Source organism: Hypanus sabinus, chromosome 10, assembly GCF_030144855.1.
Source record: "Hypanus sabinus isolate sHypSab1 chromosome 10, sHypSab1.hap1, whole genome shotgun sequence".
In the NCBI taxonomy this organism is placed as follows: Eukaryota; Metazoa; Chordata; class Chondrichthyes; order Myliobatiformes; family Dasyatidae; genus Hypanus; species Hypanus sabinus.
The window spans coordinates 46,001,312-46,017,941 of NC_082715.1; the positions used below are offsets into that span (position 1 = coordinate 46,001,312).

General features: G+C 38.3%; 1 protein-coding gene across 8 annotated transcripts in view; it reads right to left on the reverse strand.

Annotated features, from left to right (window-relative positions):
* Window positions 1-16,630, reverse strand: part of ldah (lipid droplet associated hydrolase) — a 316,978-nt gene that overhangs the window by 190,143 nt on the left and 110,205 nt on the right. The window contains exon 1 of one of the 8 annotated variants that reach the window (XM_059981803.1): window positions 5,513-5,571. The exons of the other annotated variants lie outside the window; for them this stretch is intronic. The gene's annotated coding sequence lies outside the window, so the exon portion shown is untranslated. Of the gene's footprint in view, window positions 1-5,512; window positions 5,572-16,630 lie in introns of those variants that run through there. 8 annotated transcript variants of the gene reach the window in all.

Consider the following 16,630-nt stretch of genomic DNA (forward strand, 5'->3'; position numbering starts at 1 on the left):
ATACCACTGCATACACTACATCTACACTTATATAAAAAATGACATCATTGAGAATTACAACCTATAATCTTATTCCGGCAGGATAGCCTGAAGGTACATTTAAAGTGTATCAACTGAGCAAGACACCATCCATTTTGATTTCATTACAAGCAGTGTGTTCAATTTCTTAAAGCTTTGATTTGGTGACAGCCCATCCAGGTATCAGGTAAAAAGATGGCAAGCGCAAAATCAACTAAAGATACATGAACGCAGAGAGTTATGTTAAGACTGACTAAAAACCTTGCAGCCAAGACCAGCAAATCAGGCATCAATATGCCAGGATACTGCATGGTGTAGTTTCAGGATACTGGCTTGTGGCTGCCATTCCTAACATCGCACGTCGTATTTTTTTAACAATGAACTCTGCTGTAAAAGCAAGATAATGGCCATGTGAAAGAAAGTCAATTAATGTCATGCGGGTCATTTTACACCACTTTAATGGCAGCTTCAAGGCGGCGAAAGCCAAAAAAATAGGTCGCATTTTAAACCTGTTCAGGTCAGGAATGCAGTGTGGCACGTTGAAGCAGCCAAAGCACAAGCGTAAATGCAATAATGGAATCTAAAATTGACCTGAAAAAAAAAACTTTTCATTTTCTATCAGTAACTTACCATAACATTTGTAACTCTCATCTATAAATTTTTGGTTTCGTAACTGCATACATGAAGTGTTTAATGATTACAGACTAAACTCAGTTTCCTCAGTTAAGAAATCAATGAGGATTAATGCCTTCTGCAGTGAACTGGAGCAGAGGTGAAACTAAACATCTGTAGTAAGGGAACAGCTGACATGAGAAACACTATAGCCAGAGACTGAACATATAATCAAATAGCATGATAACTGCATGAAAGCAAAGAATGATGTGCACTAAGGAGATCAGCTGCTAAGACCTTTGTTATTGTTAGTGGGGCCCCATGATTTAAAAAAAGCTAACCAAGTCTATGAGAGGTTTATAAAGAAACTGGTGGGTACTTTCTATCAGGCACAATTCTGATAATTCACTGGTTCTGTTAAATCTTGGAATTGTGGGAGGAATGGTAATGAGGCCCTTAACAGAAGACTGAATTTAAACAGAAACTTGATGGTGCTGATAACCACCTACATTGGAAGATTTAATTGGCTATTCTCAGGCAGCTTTCACAGTGGCAAATGTAAACCGTGCTGCTGAAGCCAGAAGCTGACACATTTTCAGCTCCCTTCATGCAATCTTCTCACCTTGTTGCTGCCTTTTACAAATTATCCTCAGCTCTAGTTCCCTGATCTCGTGGTCAGAAATGAAGTTGGAAAAAAAACACACTATTTCCAGTAGTGGAATTATTCCTGTTGTATAAAGAGAGATAGATTCTACGGCACAGAAATTAATCAAATATTTTGTATCCATCCCCACGTAAACACAAAACATTTTCCAGAATTAGCAGAGAGCAACAGGTTCAGGGTGAACGAGGAGCTGAAAGACATTAGTATCAATAAAAATTGTAGTACTGGGGATATTAAGTGGACAGAAGTTCGATAAGTTTTTAAGACCTGACGACTACATCAGGAGACCTTTATATACATAGGTGATGAAGATAGTGTATGCACTTGCTGCTAACTTCTAAAATTCCATAGATTGCAAAATGGTTTTCATGGATGGGAAGACAGTAAACATAAACTGCTCTTTATAAAGGAAAGATACAGGGAAAGTAGGAAACTACAGGCCAACAATTAGTTTCATAGCGATACTGTGAAAATTCATACTTTATTATAAAGGAAACAGCGAATTTAAGGTAAACATATCTATGCTTGGACAGAATCAACATAAATTTATAAAGTTAGCATTTTGTTACATTAACAGAGTAGGCAAAGGCAAGCTGGAGGATGTGGTAAGCTTGCATTTTCAGAAAGCCTTCAATTATGTACTGCATACTAAATTATTGAACAAAAGTTAGAGAACATGGTATGGGACAAAAAACTGACCTGGACTGAGAATCAGTTAATAAACAGTAGGATGAATTGGGAGACTGTCTCAAGTGGGGTGGCAGTGAATTGAATTGGGAGACTGTCTTAGGCGGGATGCCTGACCCACCTGCTCAGAATTGCTATCAATGATTTGGATGAGGGGAGTAGTGTTATATATCCAGGTTCGCTGGTGACACTGCTGGGTGGCAGTGATAATTACGAGGAAGATAGAAAAGGGCTTCAGGAGGAATATACTGTAAGACAAAGTGAATGGGCGAGGATTTGGTAGATGGAATATAATGTGGGAAAAATGTAGGGTCATCCACTTTGGTAGAAAAGAAAGTAAAGCACAAGATTTTTTCTAAGATGTTTGAGGTTAGAAAGTGTTTAAAGGAACATAATAGATACTGTGAGCAATAAGAAGTTAAGTTGCACATTGGATTTATTGTAAAATAATCTGAGTACACGAATAAATATATTAAACTGCAAATATATAGGACCTTGATAAGTCTGGATCTGATATATAACATACAGTTGTCATCTTCCTACCTCATGAAGTATATACTTGTTATAGAGGGAATGTACTAAAGGTTCACCAGATTGATTTTGGGATGAGATATAATGTCTTAATTAAGCAGCCTTGGCTTATATTCACTAGATGAGTAATAGAAGAGCTTGTTGAAACATACAAATTTAATGCCCTGATTAAGATTTCTCCCATCATGCTGTAGATATTTCATTTTAGCAGTTTCTGCAAAAACAGTGTGTCCTATTTTGGTTTTGTCTAGAGATATGAAACCCTGCTGCTCAACTTAGGGATGTTGTGTCAGTCAATCAGGATGGTGGAATTGAGAGAAAGTTCTAGAAGGTGTGGCAGAGAGAGTTTTGTGATGGATAGTAGTCTGGTTCAGGGTCTTTTTTTGGCAGGGGTTGCAAAGAGGATGGGAGGGAAGATGCCACAGAATGTTGGGAGGGGAGTCCCCATTGCACAAAGTGCTTTGTGCAGATGAATGGCTCCAAGGAGGAAGAGCCAATATTCCCCAGAGTGAGCTGTTCATTTAAGATGGATTTTGAGTGAAGTTTGGACTGCAGTGGATACTTTCACATAGACCATGGGTTTGGCGCCATGAGTGATGGTTATACCCAGATTTGGAAGATGTGAACTCCAATAATATGTGCACATTTAGTCTGGTTTAACAGTATTGAGCCTTTTTTCCCCTTTTCTTTCTCTTAATACAGTTTGATAAAGCTGAAATTTGGATATATACTTCCTCTACAATTTTCTGTGGTGCATGATCTGTTATTTCTTGCTGACCAGCAAACATGTATGGGAAGTATTTACACAGCATTCACCCAAATTGAGGTTTCTTTAATTGGAACATCATGATGTTCCTGTTTGGTTGAACCCCAAATCATACTGAGTCTGGACGCATACCACTTATGAAAAGTGGCCTCCTCACCGATGAGTCACATGGCTGTTAGCAGATGTAGCTATTGTGCCAAGTTTGCATATGAGCCCGGTGAGGGGGTTACACAAATATTTTAGGAGCTTTACAGGATAGATATTTCCCGTGGCTAACATGTCTAGTACAAATGACTCACTTAATAAATGGGTTTCATTTTTCAAAACCAAGTTGAAATGAAACTTCCTCACTCAGATGGAATTGTTCGCTGACAGAGTGGTGGAGGCTAAGTCACAGAGTATATTCATGACAGAGATTGACAGCATTTGCAATTTTAAGAGAACCATTGAATGCACGTACAGCAGAGGAAAGCAGGGCTGAGGCAAAACATATCCATGATTGTACTGAATGTAAGGGTCCACAAGTTACTCTTCCTTTTTCTTAAGTTCTTATAGAGGGAATGCAAAAAATAATACCAGCATACTATTTAAATGGTATTTATTTTGTTTATGTTATAGTCTGGAATTCAATCTTTAATCATTTATATTTCAATGTCCTTTAAACTGTTTCTGAACACATGTTGAGCTAAGAGAGAAGAATTTAGTATAGAAATGTTAGCAGTTAGTAGATGAAATGATCATCTATTGGAATTATGAGAGCAAGTCCACCATTATAGCAATTTTCCAGACTTTGCAGATTCTTCTTTTTCTTCCTTTTTCACTCTTCCCACTTTCCTGATACTATGCCTCCTTTCATTTCTTTTCCTGTGGGTACATTTCTCAACACACAAATTTCCATCCCCGTCTTTCACTTTCCTTCAATGCTACACTCCCTTACAAATTGTCTCTGGGCAAACTGGAAATCTTACATTGCTTTGCAAGAAAAAACATAATTATAAGAACAACGGTCTATTTTGTGTAAAGAGATCAAATTGACAACTGTGTTCCTAAACTGTAGTGATTAGGGTTGTTGAAGATCGTTCAAGAACCAAATGGTTGAAAGGAAGTAGTTGTACTTGAACCGTGATGGTGTGGGAATTCAGGGTTGAGTACCTCTTGCCTGATGATTGTTGCAGGAAGGTAGCACGGTAAGAATGGTGGAGGTCTTTGGTGATGTAGCACATCCTGTAGATACTACCAATGATGGGGAGGAATATGCCTGTGATGTATTGTGCAGAATCCAGTATTCTCGACAGCTCTTACATTCCTGCACAGTGATATTGCCATCAATACCATGATGCAATGAGTCAGGATACTTTCAACGGTACATTTGTAGAAGTTTGTCAGAGCGCTTGGTGACAAGCTGAACCTCCTTAATCGCCAAAGAAATTAACAATGTTGGAATGCCTTCCTTAAGATTGTTTAAATGTGCATCCAATATGTTAATGCTTAGGAATTTAAAGCTGCTGATACTCTCAACCGTCAATCCCTCAACGTAGACTGGCAAATGTTCTCCCTCCTTTTCCTTTCTGATATTAAGAAACAGCTCTTCAGTTTTAAGAAATTCAGCAAGAGACTGTTGTGGCATCATTCAAATTTTGGAACTCATTATACAGCAACACTTATGGAAGTAGAACAGCTTGAGAAAGCAGATCACTATCCCTTTATTATGGCAATTACGATAAGGAGTAATTGTTGTCTCACCAGCAGTATCAGATGCTGAAAATCACCAATCAATATTTTTTCCAGAGTTGTTGGACACGGATGGGCCCTGCCACAAGAAAAATGTTTTTTTTTTCCACTTAGTTGAATCATATGTTGCATCTGAAGACAGTGCTGGTTATCAGTTTGGCTATATAGAAAGCAGAACAGCCAGCTCTGGAGATCCAAGTGGATTATGATAAAATGATGGCTTAAGCACATATTTTGAAGCTGGAATTCAATGTCATTAAATATCAGATGGCATATTTTGGTTAACAAAGTTAAATTATGTTCTCAGTGCTGAAAAATAAAATGATGTTTTAGATCAATTGAATTCCACAAAATTTTGGTCCAGAATATGCTGTGAAACGCCAGGCATTTCATGTGGAACTGTTGTCATCTATTAGTCCTAATTCAAGATCCTCACATAGAAGCATGCTAGTCCAAAACGTGCCAGCCAGGCCTTGTTAGTGTATGCACAAATGCGCTCTGACCTTGGACTCCTCCGGTGGTCCACCAGGAACAATGAATATGCCGCAATGCTCATTCCTCCCGTTGATCTATTCTGCCTGCCCATTTATTTCAATGAAGGGCAAGTAGAAGGAGGGAGGGAAGTAAGAAAAATTACCCTTTTGAAAAGTTTTAAACATTAGAAAAATATAAGTTATAGTTTTTAATGTTTAAAGCATTTTGTAAAAATTTTACATTTTTAATATTTGAACTAACTGTTTAATTGATTTGTGGTACTTTTTAAACATTTTGGAATTCTTCAGAATGTGAGAGAATATTTGGAAATATTAATCATCTTTTTTCAGATTTGACAGCCTGCTTTGACTTATTCGATTCCCAGCTGTTGGAGTTTTCTTTTTTATGGATGTGGTTTTGCCAATGTGCTCTTATGGCATGTACTCTGTATAATGTATTATCTCAAGCATGAATCTGTTGCCACCTAAAACCTCACCATTTTTGACTGAGATGGCTTTAGGTGAATCAGGAAATGGTTAAGTCTGTTATTAGATATAAAATAAGTGATTAGGATAGAGAGAAAAAGAAATGTCACTGTACTTTAGGTTATGAAGACATGGAAGGCACCAGTTGAATTGGTGATCACAGCAGAGATACATCAGTACTTGGGCATAGGTGAGAGAATGAGAATACAAGATCAGGGCAGACAGCATTAGAACTAAATTAAGGTTAAACACATTATTCAATTGGATGAGCCAAATGATTTGTTTCACTAATCTAACTTCTGTGGTCTTCTATGCTGATCTTCACACATAGCTGCTCAGAAATGAAACAGCTATGTAAGTCTAGGGCTTGGGGAACTACAGTATTGAATTCTGCTCTGATAAATAGTAACATTTGTTCTGCATAAATTGGTAAATTAAATTGCTTTATTAGTCACATGTAACAAGGTGCACTGGAAAAGAATACAAAGAGCATTCACTTTAAAACCCCAATTTCAGTAAGATAATAATCAGTAAGATTCCATCATCAACATTCAGGGAATGGAAAATTAACCAAGCTACCCATTAATGAAAAGCAAACACTATGAATTGTCACAAGTTGTCCATTTCCTGAACTGTTCCATCCTTTGCCTGATTCATCTCAGGACTGTTAAGGGATTTTTAACACTCTTATGATAAGAATAGCTCAAAATGCACCAAGAACTATGCGTGTCATTGTCAACAAACTCAACACTAACCATCACAAATACTACAACTAATGATCAATACCAAATCATCGGATTTGCCGGTCACTGCATGTGCCCAAAAACAAGAGATTCTGCAGATGCTGGAAATCCAGCAAAGCACACACAAAATGCTGGAGAAACTCAGCAGGTCAGACAGCATCTACAGGGAAGAAGAAAGAGCCAACGTTTCGGGCTACCTTTAATCAGGACTACATAGGTCCCTTCAGGTTCTCAATGCTTCCAGAAAGGAGATTCCTTTGTATTCCGTCTGTAACCATTATTATTTTGAACATCCCCTTTACCTTTCCTTTCAGTTTTTTCTGCTGGAAGCAGAATAATTACAAAGTCCCAAGTCTTTCCTCTTCAACTGCCTCAATCCTAGAAACTTTTGAGCATATCTATTTTGAAACTTCCTTAGAACTCCACTGGATTCCTAAAACTAAATGACTTGAACTGAGTACAGTACTCCATTTCTGGACAAATCAACATTTAACAACCATCAATGCTTCTAGTTACATTTCAGCAAGGCATCCTAGCTTTTGTATTCTGCTTCCAAACAAAAATCCCAAAGACTTGTTTTAAAAGCTAGTTCTGCAATCTAATCAACCACCCTGAAAGTTCTTTTACACATAAGTATTCAGTTTGCCTGTTCCTGCATCGCCCTTTTAATCATGCTCTTCATTGTCTCTTTTCATTCTTCCCACCTGCATCAATTAATATCATCTGCCCAAGAAATAGTATAGTTCAAGGTGGCCAACTATCAGAATTTTGGGGCAATAAGAAATGCAAACTAAAGTAAGTCTTCATCTTCATGCAGGACAAAGTAGTTTGCTTGATTGCCACTTAACACACCAACCTCAACTTTCATTCCCTGCATTACCAGTGCACCATTCTTCAAAATGCTTAGCAAAGTAGTACCACTCAAACAAATGATGTAATAAGAGAATCATGTGCTACATTGTAGTAAGGATGTGATTGTGCTGGAGAAAGTGCAGTGGAGATTCACTTGGACATTGCATGGATTAGATTTATTTAATTATTGGGAGACTGGATAGGTTATGTTTGTTTTCCTTGGAATGAACAAGGCTAAGGAGTAATCTGATCAAGTATATAAGATGATCAGAGGCATAAACAGGGTACATTGAACATTTTTTCCATGATTGGGGTATCAAAAATAAGAGGGAGAGAAAGGAGTTTTAAAGAGCATTTGAGGTGAAAGAGAGAATTGCTGATAACTGGAATGTGCTGCTGGAAGTAGTGGCAGAATCATTACAATTACTAAGCTTAAGAGGCGTTAGCAAGGCACTTAAATAAGCAGTGCTTAGAAGGATTGGAGCTTATGCAGGTAAATAGGATTAGTGTAGATGGGTAAAAAGGTCAGCATGCACCTATTTCTATGCAGTGTAAATCCAAGACTCTAACTCTACCACCACCTACCATTCTAATAAGGGTCCCTTTAAGTACTCAGTTATGCTGACCTGAACATATATAGTACCAGTTCTTCATTATTTAAATCTTGGAACTTGCACTCTAGCAGTAACAAAGCAGCACCTTCCACACACAAGTGGTTCAAGGCACCTCAAAGACCTTTGTGAACAAGCAATAAATGGTGACCTTGCTAGTGACTCCTACATTGTATAAATAAATTTAAAAATCCCATGTCCCAAAGTTGTAAAAAATCAAATAAAGTAGGCATTTTAGTCATTCAGATATTGGTTGCTTCTTCCCACGCCATTTGCTACTTTTTAAAAAGATGGTTTAAAAGTTGTTTAGTAGGCATTTTTGGCAGGAGCTAAGGTGGTATAAGGTGGGGTGTGTGACGTGTGCAAAAATGTATTCCTCTAAGAAAGCTCAGTAAAATTTGATGTTTACTTTTCATATTCATTAATTTAATCTGCCTGAATCAGTGAGATTCTGAACATATTACAATTGGTTATTAATGAAATAAACAGGGTTTCAAAGCTTGAGGGTACTTTTTGATTATGGACTTAAAATTTGTAAGAAGTTAAAAACACAACAAGCTCAATTTTTTAAAATTAAAACCGGTCCTCAAAAAGGGGTGTGGCATGTACGAGTGTGACTTGTATACACAATTTTTCAATAATATCCTTCTTTCTCAGGCAATTACTCCATTGTCATACTTAGAACAAAACTGTTCTGTGTAGCAATAAATTAGAGAATTGTGCAGTAGTTGACATTAACCATTTCCCCACCCACCCCAGCACTCCCAGAAGTCAAGCCTATGGGTCATGATAAACTCACAAAGTTGTTTGTGGAAGAGAACCTTTGCTTTTCCCTTTGGCCAAGACATTTGTTAGTGAACATTCCAGCTTGACTCTTATGGCAAATTCCCTTTCAAAGAACAAGATCTCAGAGAGAACTGGAAGTCTTAAAGTGTCTTGAGTAAACATAAAAGATATGAAAACAAAATGCAGTAAAGGTCCATTACCAGGAACTTGCCTTGAAAAAGTCTGAGCTTTCAGTTGTCCTAGCTGGTAATGATTAACCATCCATTTATTGACTCTTCCTGACCACAACTTTGGACAAATCTATTACTCACATTATCACCCTATGAGATAAAAACTGAAATATAGGAACACCTTGGCTAAAAAGAGAAAACGTAAGCAGAAGATTTTAATGTTTAGTAATGAGAGAACTTTACCAAAAGCATTAGAACAAAATAAAGGAAGTACATTACACAGAATCTGGCTGGGATTGATTGGTAGACAGCTAATCTTTGTCTGATATGTAATGATGCAAAGGCTTTTACTAAACCACAGCAGTCTACTTTTTTTAATTACTCAAAGGTTTATCTGACAGCAGAAAAAATACAATGAAAGCAAAGCAATGCAGTATAGGTTATACTATGAATAGTGAAGTTTCAAAAGCAGATCAGCCTCAAAGGAATGCACATTGCAGTGGATTTATGTCATGCAAAACCAACTACAGTATCAAACTTAAAAGCTTGAAAATCTTCATTTTGACACTTCAGTTTCTAAATGGATAGACCGGCTGGAACTGTGATCCATATTTTCAAATATTTATATAACTTCTCCTTTTAGCTAAAATCATATACTGAATAAGAATGTCATTTGCATTCCACATCAGAAATTCTTCAGTGGTGAAGGTTTGTCTTTTTTTTTGACCAAAAGTCATTAAATCTGTAGAATTCTCTGCCACAGGAAACAGTTGAGGCTGGTTCATTGGCTATACTTAAGAGGAAGTTAGATATGGCCCTTGTCGCTAAAGGGATCGGGGGTATGGAGAGAAAGCAGGTACAAGGTTTTGAGTTGGATGATCAGCCATGATCATACTGAATGGCAGAGCAGGCTCGAAGGGCCGAATGGCCTACTTCTGCACCTATTTTCTATGTTTCTAAATGGATACAAATGTACAACATAAAACAAACACATTAAAATAGCTTAACTTCTGCATTTGAAAGAATTTAGTAGCTTTACCATAAGTAATTTTAATCACTTTGCATCCCATGTACTTCTATTAAAATACACTTCAAGTTGAAGAATTGTAATTGTTTCATCACCTGTGTACATTCCATTATTTCCTTCAAGCTTTCACCAAACAACCCTGTAATGTTTAAAGTAAACTATTAATGAAATATTCTGTAAATATTCCTCTTGATTTTCCATTACATTATTTTTTTTAAATTGTTGCAATAGGTGTTGAAGTAATATTACAACCAACATCTTTTGTGTAAAATGCCTATTCTTCAAGGAGCCAAAACTGCAATATTAAGGAACTTTACCATATCAGCCAATTCCCACTGTCGACCCATACTCTCTCCTTAAATGGATATCACACACTTCCAACAAGGATTACTGAATAATGATCAAGAACTGCAGCTTGGGCTACCTTCTCTTCTCTATAGCTCCATGTCCTCACTTTACTGCTGCTAGAGATCAAGAAGTTCACCCAAAGCAAGGTGAGGTCCTCCCAAGTAACAATATATCATTGCCAACTGCTGGGACCAAAGATGGGATTCTGAAGTCAATGTTTTCATAGATAAAGTTAAACTGAATATATAGACCAACTAATAACTCCAGCATGTTGAACAATCTGGAATAGAAATTAGCATTGTGCAGAGTATAATTAATGGTATTTAAAGGAGAATTTTAGGCATTATACTCCTTTAATCTCAAAAGCCACAGAATTCAAGTGAACAAAAAAATTGATAAATTGTGCTGTGCATGAATTAGGCACTGCTGTACAAAGCTTTCAGACTTATGTGGCTACCTCTGTTTCAGACAGATATGTGCATTAACTTCACAGAACTGGAATAAACATGTCAGATTCAGAATCCGGTTCAATGTCACCAGTATATGTTGCAAAATTTGTTGTTTTGTGACAGCAGTATATTGTAATACATAGTAACTAAAACTATAAATTACAATAAATTAAATATATAAAAAATAAATAAATAGTGTAAAAAAGAGAGGGAAAAATATTGAGGAAGTGTCCATGGGGTTTTCTTCCATTCAGAAATCTGATAGGGGAGGGGAAGATGCTGCTTGTGAAACACTGGGTGTGTGCCTTCAGACTCCTGTACTTCCTCCTTGATGGTTGTAATGAGAAGAGGTCATGTCCTGGTTGATAGGGATCCTTACTGCTGCATGCTGCCTTTCTGAGGCATCACCTCTTGAAGGAGTCCTGGATGCGGTTGAGGCTAATGCCTTTGATGGAGCTGGCTGGGTTTACAACTTTCTGCAGTTTTTTTCTAATCCGGTACTGTGGGCCTTCTGTTTCAGATGGTGATGCAACCAAATAGAATGCTTTCCACAGTACATCTGTAGCAATTTGTGTGTGTCTTTGGTGACAAACATATTTTCCTCAATCTCCTGATGAAATATAGCCTTCTTTGTAATTGTTTCAATATGTCCTCAGAGATGCTGACACCTAAGAACTTGAAATTGCTCACCCTTTTCACTCTAGTCCCTCATTGAGGACTAGTGTGTGTTCCCTCAACTTCCTTTCCTGGTTCACAATCAATTAATTGGTCTTACTGCCATTCAGTGTTATCCTTTAATAGTTGGCACTCATATTTATTGAATTTTCTAATTCAATAACTCTGTGTCCACAATGGGTTTGGGCTGCTTTTGAAATAACATAATATCTACAACAGAGAGGATTGCACTTGGATCATTAATGTTGTTGGTGGGATTTCCAGTGGGGGCTGCATTGTTACACCTGATCCCTTGTAACTTATGTCATAAATGAGAGGAGCAAATAGGATCCTTAACTTACATTTGCAGGAAGCAGGAAAACAGGAGGTGATGGTACTGGGTTTGCTGACAATGAAGTTCTAAACTCAAATGAAGACCTTAAGCTCTATTTGGTATAAATAGCCACATGTACTCCTAGATGATACTGTAGCTGCCCAATATTCAAAGACTCGTTTACTTCCCTGTTTATTTTCTATGGCGAGTTTAGCTGCCAATACCCACTAGTTGAGCAGTGGGCCCCCTTCTCCCTAACAAGGAGACAATAGTTCCAGCTAACAAAGTAGTTTAAAACATAGTTCATTTACTTTTAGTGATACATGTTTAAATCAAAATGAAACACATTTAAATCTCACAGAGGATTTCTATCTTAAACATTTCCAAATCACGAACCATTTCTAAAACACAGAGCATCTTTAAAACAGAAACCACAAAGCATTTCTAAGACACAAAGGGCAAATGATTTCCAAAACACAGGTAAAATTCCTATAAACTAAAAAGACATGCCACAATGCATCAGTCACAGAAACAGAAGCAAGAAGAATGGATTTTAGTTCACCCTGTGTTTCTTCCACGTTTCTTGATGTTCCTTAATCCATTCCTAATAATTGTGAACTGCTCTCTACATTTATACCCTTTGCTCCACCTCAATGATGTCACACACATATATTTCCTCTGATATCTTTTTAACACAAACAATCTAAAAGCATCTTTTGAAGACATAGGCCTCAACTAAGGCTTTGAAGCTAATTTACTTGAGTACATAAACTTTTCCAACTTTAAACACGTCAGTTATTGATATTGATATGCTAAATGAGATTATCCATCTGTTCTGCAAGCTTCATGGAACTAAGTAACTTAAGAGTCAGCTTGTCTGTTTGAAACAAGCCAAATTAAATAACCCATTGTTTTACACTGAAACTCTGAATGGTAATAAAGCAGGTACAGCGAGTTAGCATCTCACTTCTCATAGAGAGAGTGCCTTTTAAATTCAGAATTTGTTTGTAAAGCTGCTCTATATTGAGTGCTTGCTTTAACTTCAAGATGGTTACTGCTTGTCATTTACATTTTACGAAGTGAAGATTGTATTCCTTTTACAACCAGAAACTAAACAAACTGATAGTTGGAAGTTTGCTTACATCTGTTTTTGATCTTTCAAGTGGCGAATGTTGTACTTAGAAAGCTGAGATTAGCAAACAACCAAGGGGTGAATATCCATCACAGCAGCTGTAATTCATAACGGTGCTTTAACCCAGTTTCATGACTTAGTTGATGGGAAAGAGGAGTCATTTTCCAGTTGCTAGCAGCATTATTGGTTCAGTCCAATGGTTGTGCATTGCCACGTTTCTTTCTGGATTTTATGCTTAGATGGTCCCTTGGAATTGAAAAGTATTGCCTCCCTTTTTTTTGTAGGTTTTTAAGTGACTGATGCAACCAAAGTGGGACATGCCAGTCTTGAGAAGACTGGACAGTGGTGCACCTTGTTGCTGTCTATGATGGGTTTCTTAATACTCCTGACTAAAGTATTTGATATTCTCTGTGCAAGCCAGAAGTTCCTTCTTTATTCTGAGCAAAAATAGGTCAGGTATTTCCACGAATCAATTAAGTTGTTGAACCTTCACAAGGAGACTTTTGAGAACATCCTTGAAATATCTCCTCCGCCTACCCAGTAATAATGCGCAGTAATGGGACTTGAAGTATTGTATTCACTGTGGAGTCTGGTACAAAGCATGCAAACGATATTGTCTGACTCACATAGCTACAGCTTCATTACTCAAATTGACAGCTTGGGAGAGTGTGGTTTGCTTCCCTTACCAGTGGACTTGGAGAATTCTGAAGAGGCACCATTGAAGGTACTTCTCTGGAGCTTTGAGATATCTGTTATGGGTAGCCCATGGTTCAGAAGCATCTGAAGGGCACTGATCATCATATTTAGTAGACCATAATTCCTGATGAAGGGTCTCAGCCCAAAACATTGATTGTTTACTCTTTTCCATAGAAGCAGCTTGGCCTGCTGAGTTCCTCCAGCATTTCACGTATATTATGTAAGCTCTGTGCTCGGTCTGACATCCTAATCTTCAAACACTTTCCTGTTCAGTCAGCCATAGCTCTGCTGATATGCTATAGACAATGACGAATTTCATCACCAAAGTCTGCCTTTGCTGAAAGATAGCTTCCAAGGTAAATGTCCTGGTTCTCATTGTGAGCCTTCAGCATGGAGAGGATTATCAGTGGGGACTGTATGGGGGGAGGGAGAGGTTAGTAGAGAGCCTTGATATTGCAGATGTTTAGTGTAAGGTTCATTCTATTTTTTGCTTTAGTGAACAAGTTAATGATGAGTTGGAGCACAGTCTCTGAAAAAGTGCAGTTCAATAACAGAATTGGTTTTATTAATTCCATTGATTGACTCAACTCCACCAGGAAGCTTTTTGGAATTTTGACAGGATTTATAGTTTGAAAAGAAGTGTTGGTAAGCTGATAAAGCTTCACTGAGATTGGGTCGGTGTAGACCTGCTTGTTAAGAACACAATTTTTATGTCATCTGTGGCAGATCCATGATGGAGTTAAATTTCTGAGGGAATATAAATTTTAAAATAATACACCACAGTACCTCATGATTTATGAAGTCAATAGCTTCTATAGGTCAAAAAAGAGCATATGACTGAGACTAATCCTTGCATTTCTTTTGGAGTCGTTACATAATTAAAATCACATTGATCTGCATTTGTGTGGCCTCCTTCGGTCGTGGTCTGCACCTCTGGTAGTCACTGGTTTGACGAGCAGCATCGACTGTGGCTATTGAGACCGATCCTGTGGCTCTGCCACAGTTGCTGCATGTGTAGGGTGTCGGAGAATTGTTGTCTGCTGTTCTCTTCGTTTAGCTCTCCGCTCCTCAAACTGACTCAGGATCACTCTTTCGCCTTGCTCTAGGTGTTGCTGAAGAGTACCTCACCATTTGTTGCCGTCATTTGCTGTATCCTCCCAGCACTCTGTGTTGATTTTGAAGGCTTTCATGTTGCACTTGCAGAGGTCCTTGAAGCGAAGCTGGGGTCTACCAACGTTCCTCTTGCCTGTTGTTAGTTCTCCGTAGAGAATGTCCTTTGGCAGTCTACTATCCTTCATATGACAGACGTGGCCCAGCCAGCGCAGTCTGCGTTGTCTTAAAAGCGTGAACATCGTGGGAAGTCCAGCGTGGGAGAGGACCTCAGAGTCTGGGACTTCATCTCTCCAGGTGATGTCGAGGATGAGGCGAAGGCTGCACAGGTGAAAACTATTGAGTTTCCTCTCCTGCTTGGAGTAGATGGTCCAAGTCTCGCTACCATTCAGGAGGGTGCTGATAACGCATGCATTGTACACAGCAGTCTTGAACTTTGTAGTGAGTTTTGGATTCTCCCAGACCCACGAGGTGAGTCGAGCAAGGATCAATGTTGCTTTGCCAATACACCTATTGATTTCAGCATCGAGGGACAGAGTGTCGACTAATGGTCGACCCCAAGTATGTGAACTCGTGGACCATTTCTAGATCGTAATTGTTGATGGTAATGACTGGTGTCTCCACTATGCTCTGGGCAAGGACATTTGTTTTCTTTAGGCTGATGGTAAGCCTGAAGTCCTTGCCTGCCTTAGAGAAGCGGTCTATGGACCACATTGATCTAACTGTATAGAATTCCACAATGGGCCTTTGCTCATTGGAAAGATATCATTGAGCAGGATCAGTGTGACATTCCTTGTGACAGACTACAAGAAGACCATTTTATAGTCATTACAATTGACTATGTCTCCCTTCTTGAAGATGATCATAATTATGACACTTCAAAGATTCCTTGGCACACGCTACTCTTTGCAGACATGGAAGTTAAGACTGATTTTATATCTAAAGCTTCTCTCCACCGATTTTCATAAACATTGGAGGAACATTGACTGTTCCTCAGCTCTTTTGATGCACCAGTTTGTGGATATGCATCACTTCATCACTTCCACCAATTAGTGTACATCCCAAAGGTGTCACCGCAGAGAAAGAGCATTGGGACAAATAACTGATAAAGTGTTGCATCAAAAATAAAAGATTTCATGTATCAAAATAAAGGTTCTGCCACTGTTATAACTGTAATGTCCTGGTTCATATTTTTACCGTTATGCTGTATGTACTTCATTTAGCAGTTCTGTAAGAGCAGTCTGTTCTGTTTTCAGTTTCTTTGGGTTACTGTTGAAGATAAGGGATGAGGAGAAAGGTGTGCCATCCGTTTAGGGGAGGATTCTCTGGTGAGGGACACTAAGGTTGGTCTTGGGGTTCTTTTTTTGATTCGGCGGGAGACGAAGAGAGAAGATGCTGAGGAGAACTGATCGTAGGATATAACCTGGTCTGTTGGAGGTGGGCTGTTTGAAGCGTGCGAAGTTTGGAAGATAGGGTGGGCATTTGCGTTGACCAAGGACCCAGCAAGTGAGTGACAGAGAAGTTCAAGGTGAGCTCCAACATGTGCATGCTTGACTGTTAAGTTAAAATGGGCCCTTTTCCTTTCGTTATTCTTTACTAACCCTTTAGTTAAGATTCATAAATATAATTCCTTTAATTGTGTGCAGTGTACTTTTGTTATTTTGCGGCCCTAATTTGTAACAGGGTAGCAAATTACACAGGATCCACACAAACCGGGGTTTGGGGTGGGAGAGCTGTCTCAGTCCTGTGA